We start from the raw sequence: 6,000 nt of genomic DNA, 5'->3' as shown, positions 1-6,000 counted from the left end.
CCTTCTAGAAGGAAGTGGTTGTGAGTTTGGAAAGTTCTGTTGAAGGAGCTTTGGTGAATTTCTGCAGATGATACACACTGCTGCTTTTGTTGCTGGTGGATGTTTGTGCACATTGTCTCAATCCAGCAGAATGCTCTGACCTGGAGCGTGTCAAACTTCTTGAGTGTTGACACTGTGAGCAGGGAATAAAATTCCAGCACTGAGTCTCTGGTCTACAGCTGAGAATAGGACTAGCTTTGGTATGATGTTGCAAGGTTCCTCTTATTGATGGGTCTTTAGGGACTTCAGAAGTGTGTGTGGGGGGGGGGGGAGATAATTTTCAAGAAATCACTTGAGTATATAGAATACAAATTAGCATATTGTCAAAAACTGACTGTTAATTAGAAACTCCCAGAAATCAGGTCAGCAAGTCTGAAGAAGTCATATTTGACCTGAAATGTTAATGTTGGGCCCCATACCTCTGCAAGGATGTATTGGGCCTGGAGCAGGTCCAGAGGAGGTTAGCGAGAATTATCCCAGGAATGAAAGTCTTAACATATGAGGAACGTTTGAGTACTCTAGGACTATACTCGATGACGTTTAGAAAGATGAGGGCGGGATCTGATTGAAACTTTCAGAATACTGAACAGGTTGGACAGAATGGGTGTTGGGTAGATGTTTCCATTGACAGGAGAGATGAGGACCTGAGGGCATAGACTTAAGTATAGGGAAGACCTTTTAGGATGGAGATAAGGAGAAACTTTTTTAGCCAGAGAGTGGTGAATCTCTGGAATTCATTGCCACAGAAGGCTGTGGGGGCCAGGTCATTGTGTATATTTAAAACAGAGATGATAAGATTACACAGGCTCCTTAAAATCATAGTTGGGTGCAGCAAGAACTGGAAAGAATCCTTAAGATAAACTATTTGCCGAGTTGAGTGTGTGTAGTAAAAGGCAGTGTGCTCCTGAAGTGGTTAGTTCAAATTATAAGATACGCTCTTACCATCAGGATATAAAGGACTATTCCAGGGTGGAACTAACCAGTTGTTCAGCTGTCTCTAAATTGTATACCAGAATATTATGGTAGCAGTAATGTGTACCTTTTTAAAGTATACTCTGAGGCCTTATTAAGGAATTTCATGTACCTCAACATGTAACGTAGTCAGCTTGTAAGTACTATGTACCAAATCTATTCTGTTTATCAAGACTTTGTGTGGACAGCGTTTCCCATTTGACATAAAGAATTTAGATTGATATCAACAAGAAGGATTGGTGATACTGAATGTACCTGAGACATCCCAGATAGTTCAAGTGGAAATAACAAAACATAGAGTATGCTGTGGCACTGGCATCTGAAAGTATAAAAATATGCTCTGGACTTTGAGCTTGTGAAACTGTAACCACCCTCCAGAATGTCTCAAACAATAGAAAAGCTTATACACAAATGGTTGCCTCTGCAGCGGTTGCTCAGCATGCTTGCCTTCCAATGGCGCTACGAGCTATAGAAAAACAAGCTGGAATAAAGCATTGGATAAGAAACATATACTGCTATTCTTCTGGTGCCCACAGGGGGAGTCAAGTCTTTTGTGCTTTTTTGTACAAGGTTCCAAAGAGTCAGAGAGATGTACAGCACGGAGGCAGACCCTTCGGTCCGGATGGTAGGGAGTCGAGTTTTACGCAATAACTATGGATTTTACCTAACAGCTGAAGGTAGACAAATAATTCAATTTGCTTGAAGAAGATATTTCCTAGTTAAGTAATTACTTAGTCCTGAAAGATCCCTGTGAAATTCAGACCTTGAAATTTCAGTATTTCTCGACTTTAAAATAGATTAAATAAACTCTTCCGTTATTATATTTTCAATTTATACGGTATTTTATAATCAGATCAAACAGTCTAAACAACAAGAAGAAAAAGTCTAAAATCTCCAATGTATCAATTACTGACCTGAATGTTTTTAAATCTACTCAATATATTTGCTGAAGGAGGAATACTCTGCAGGATAGCTTCAGAGATAGGTCTGAGAAATGGGATTAAATAAGCGGCGTTCTTTAACAGTACTGTGTATTTAGTTTGGTGTGACTTGAAAACTATTATTTCCATTTACACTGAAAATTTTGTTTGGGTGAATTGTACCACGATGTCTGCTGCAGAAATTTTGGCTGTACAGTTTAGCTTCTTAAGTGCAGACAATTTTACAATAGCTGTTATATTAACAGCAACATTTGCCAGCATTGCACACACATATTTGAGGTGCTGGCTACATTCAACACAATTTAACTGAGGGCAATAGTCTGAGTCTTAGAAACATGCACCACAAATATACAGAATTGGTAGGTTGTGATTACAGTTTGTAACATTAATTTTATATTTGCTGCACTGGTTTGACCTAAAATATCTAGCTAGTTCCCTCTCTTAAACACGGGCAGCTAACATCTGTGCAGCAACAGGAAGGAGCTCGGAAACCAAATTCTAATTCGGAAACCAAATTCTAATGACAGGGTCCGAAAAGGCTGCAAAGATGTTCATGTATCATTTTCAGTTTAGTTGCTGATTGCTGCTGCCTGCCATGAGTTTGCAGAATAGCTGTGAGCTTTCTGTTTAGGGAAGTGCAGTTGTCCTCTTAGTGTACTTGGTGGCTTGTTGAAGCCACATGGTGGTATCTCTGCTGTAAATATTGTTGTGCACAGTCTGTGTCAGCCACAAAACAAGACCGCATGAAACATGGTCTCAGGGCAGAGCAGCTGAAAATATATGGATTTTCAGACCAAGAGAGAGCCAAAAATTGAAAGAGAAGTAAAACAAAAGTCTACACCTTTGAGTTACTGGGTCGGTCAAATGGCTGTGCATTTTCGACTCCCTCCTACTTTAGAAATAAAAAGAGATACAAGACAGTGTTGGAATATTTTGCACTCAAAGTGGCAAAATTATGAAAAAGCTATAAAACAAAATTTTAAAATTCAAAGTAAGATGTGTAGCAAATTAGCTTGGGATTTCAGTTTGAAAGTGAGGAACTTAGATCAAAAACAAAAACTTAAATCAGCATAATTACAAGAGAATGAGGGTAGAGACAACTTAAGTGAATTGGGAAAGGAGTTCAGCACAAAAGGCAGTTGATGATTCACAGTTGATATTTAAGAAAATAGTTCATGACTCACGAGTGAAGAAGCATGATTCCAGAAAGGACTGGACCAATCATATGCAAGGAAGTTAAGGATAGCATCAAATTGAAAAGGGTAACATTCAAATAAGGCAAGACTAGCAGTAAACCAAGGGATTAGGAATGTTCTAGACATTAACAAAAGGTGAAGATGGAGAAAATAAACTTTGAGGACAAACCAACAAGTCATATCAAAGCCGACAGCAAGAGCTTCAAAGGTTATGAATAAAGGAAGGAAAATGAAGTTGAAGATTATCAGATCTGCTGTGATTTCAATGAGTGGACCAAATACATACCACTGTTCCTCCATTTTATAGTCTTAGGGAAAGATTGCTACAAACTGTATTGCCCCTAAGATTTCGCTATGGAATGGAAAAATAGGAAAGGAGAGATTTTGAAATCTTTGAAGATAGGTTTTGATGTCCATATTAATTTTAGATGTGATCGATATCAGAGCCCGGGGGTGGGGAGGAGGGTAGAGAGATGATTGATCAATATGTAATCACAGTGATACATCTAGCTGAATACAATGGATTTGTACAACTGAAAAAAATAAACTCATCAGAGTTAGGATTGGCTTAGGCATAAGGAATCCTACTGTAAGAGCATGTCTGTTGAGAGAGGAGAAATTTGTTCTCAAGGAATTTATTATCATGTGCAGAAGCTGTGAGATTGTCAGTCATCAGCTGGAGCATTTTAAAGGGAGTACTGTCAAGCCTTTACGTTAGGCTGAGAGATATTTGGGCCAAATGAGATTTGGAAAAAAAGAGAAAAACAATGAAGCACAAAACTTGAGACAAGAGAACAAGATATTAGAATTGCAGAGAATATCACAAAGAAAAGAAAGCATGCCCAGCATGGGGCACAATGTTGAGTTACTTAGTGTACAAGCTAGAAGAAACAGAGCAAGCTTACAAAGATGTCCAAAGAAGACATGTCAGTTAATGATTCCTGATAAATTACTTCATACCATACAACTGGTTGGCATCATTGGAAATAATTTGTGACTCTTAGAATGATTACAATAGGAGGAGAACATTAAGATAACATGAGGTAACGTGAGATAACAGTGCAACATCATGAAATTCACAGACCTGTGTAATGTCACTCAATATTGTGACCCAAAACTGAATTCCTTAAAGGTAGCAGCAACCTGTTGCAATGTCACTTATGATATGAGGACAAATGAAGCTAAGAAACCAATGCAATTGGAAGAGTTCTAGATAGTAGACTTTAAGCAAAATTCACTGGTCTCAGCTGAAGTAAGTCTAAAATATATACAAGTAACCCTAATTGTACCTGAAGAGATTTGCAGCACTTTGCTGTGCACTAAGCCATTGCCTGCTAAATAATCGTAGAAGATGACAAAGATGATTTTACAGGACTGAGGTGTCTTCCTGGTGAATATAAGATTGGACTGGATGGAAGTTTGAGAATAATGCAACTGAGAACTGAGGTGAATTCCAGCTGCTCTCAAGTCCACCATGAAGAGCTGGATATAACATAGAAGAGCTGGAAAAGAAGGGTGTAATTAAGAAAGTGACAATTCCCACAGACTGGATTACAGCATGGTAGCCATGAAAAACATGAGAAACTGAGTATATACACACCTCGATAAAGCTTTGCCAAGATCTCACAACACAATGTTAACCATTGAATAAATGTTGTCAGAATTTGATGAGGCAAAGGTTTTTACTACTCTTGATGCTAACGATGTTTGTTTGAAATGAGGATAAATTAAAATAAAAGATTTCTAATGACATTCTGGAGATACAGGTAGTTATTTATGATCTTTAGCATTTCTACTGCCTCAGCAGAGTATCAACTCAGAAACATAAGATACACAATGGTCTTCCAAATGTGGTAGTTATTGCAATTTACCTGTTCGTCCATGGATGTGAAAACACAATGGAAGAGAGAGATCACCAGATGAACCTGAAGCTGAACAAGCAAAGGATGCAATTAAAGATGCCTGAAGTGAAATATCTAGGTGATGTACTGAGAGCAAAATGACTTCATTCTGACCGTAATAAGATGGTTGCTGGGCAGGGATGCAACAATCAATAGATATGAAGGTAGTGCAGCAATTGGTTGGATCTGTGAACTACTGAGCAAGGTTCTTGCCTCATTGTCATCAGACCGTGAACCTCAATGCAAACTCACTTCCAAGGATTTGAAATGATATTGGGTCACAAAACAACAAGCAGCTTTCACTAGATTTGAATAACTAGTGCTGAAGTACTACACTATCAATGAGGAAATTAATTTGAAGTATGATGCAAGCAGCACAGCACTTGCAGCAACCTGTATGCAGCAAGGACATCCAGTTGTATTTGCATTCAGAGCATTAATGCAATTTGAATGACCTTAACACTGAGAAAGAATGATGACTATTGTCTTTGTTTGTGAGCATTTTAATCAATACCTGATTTCTTTCCCAAAGTGAAAGTAATGTCTGACCACATGCACTTCAAAGCTTCTTCCTCAAAACACCTTTATCTGTTACAAAGTGTTTGCAAAGAATGTACTTCATTTGCAGAGGTATCATCTGATATGACATTAAAAAAGTGAAACAAACATGTGGACAGTAGCACACACTGCCAGGAAAGGTAAGAATGCTAAAACAGTGTGTAATCTTCTAGCTTCCATGCAAAATAGCAGCTCAAAATTCTCTAGAAGTCAAGGCAGCAGAAACATTGAATCTGAAAGACAACTGTCCCACTCAAATCAAGCAACTATGTGGCAAAATACAACTCTCCAAAGGATTCATAAAGAAATCAAACAAATCCAGCAGTGACTTGTACATATTAATCCTCAAATGAAAATATACACCGACTGAGGACATTGAAAGTGGTCCATTGC

General features: G+C 38.2%; 1 long non-coding RNA gene across 1 annotated transcript in view; it reads left to right on the top strand.

Annotated features, from left to right (window-relative positions):
- Window positions 1-1,622: 1,622 nt before the first annotated feature.
- LOC148150624 (uncharacterized) overlaps window positions 1,623-6,000 on the top strand; it is a 103,458-nt gene continuing 99,080 nt past the window's right edge. Inside the window, exon 1 of the long non-coding RNA XR_015751868.1 lies at window positions 1,623-1,688. This is a non-coding gene — a long non-coding RNA (uncharacterized LOC148150624). The remainder of the gene's footprint in view (window positions 1,689-6,000) is intronic.

Source organism: Chiloscyllium plagiosum, unplaced genomic scaffold (assembly GCF_037043375.1).
Source record: "Chiloscyllium plagiosum isolate Xiang-an unplaced genomic scaffold, Cpla_swu_hap1 HiC_scaffold_3, whole genome shotgun sequence".
NCBI lineage: Eukaryota > Metazoa > Chordata > Chondrichthyes > Orectolobiformes > Hemiscylliidae > Chiloscyllium > Chiloscyllium plagiosum.
Note: the sequence above shows the minus strand (reverse complement) of the source record. Positions and strands in the feature narration are given on the sequence as shown.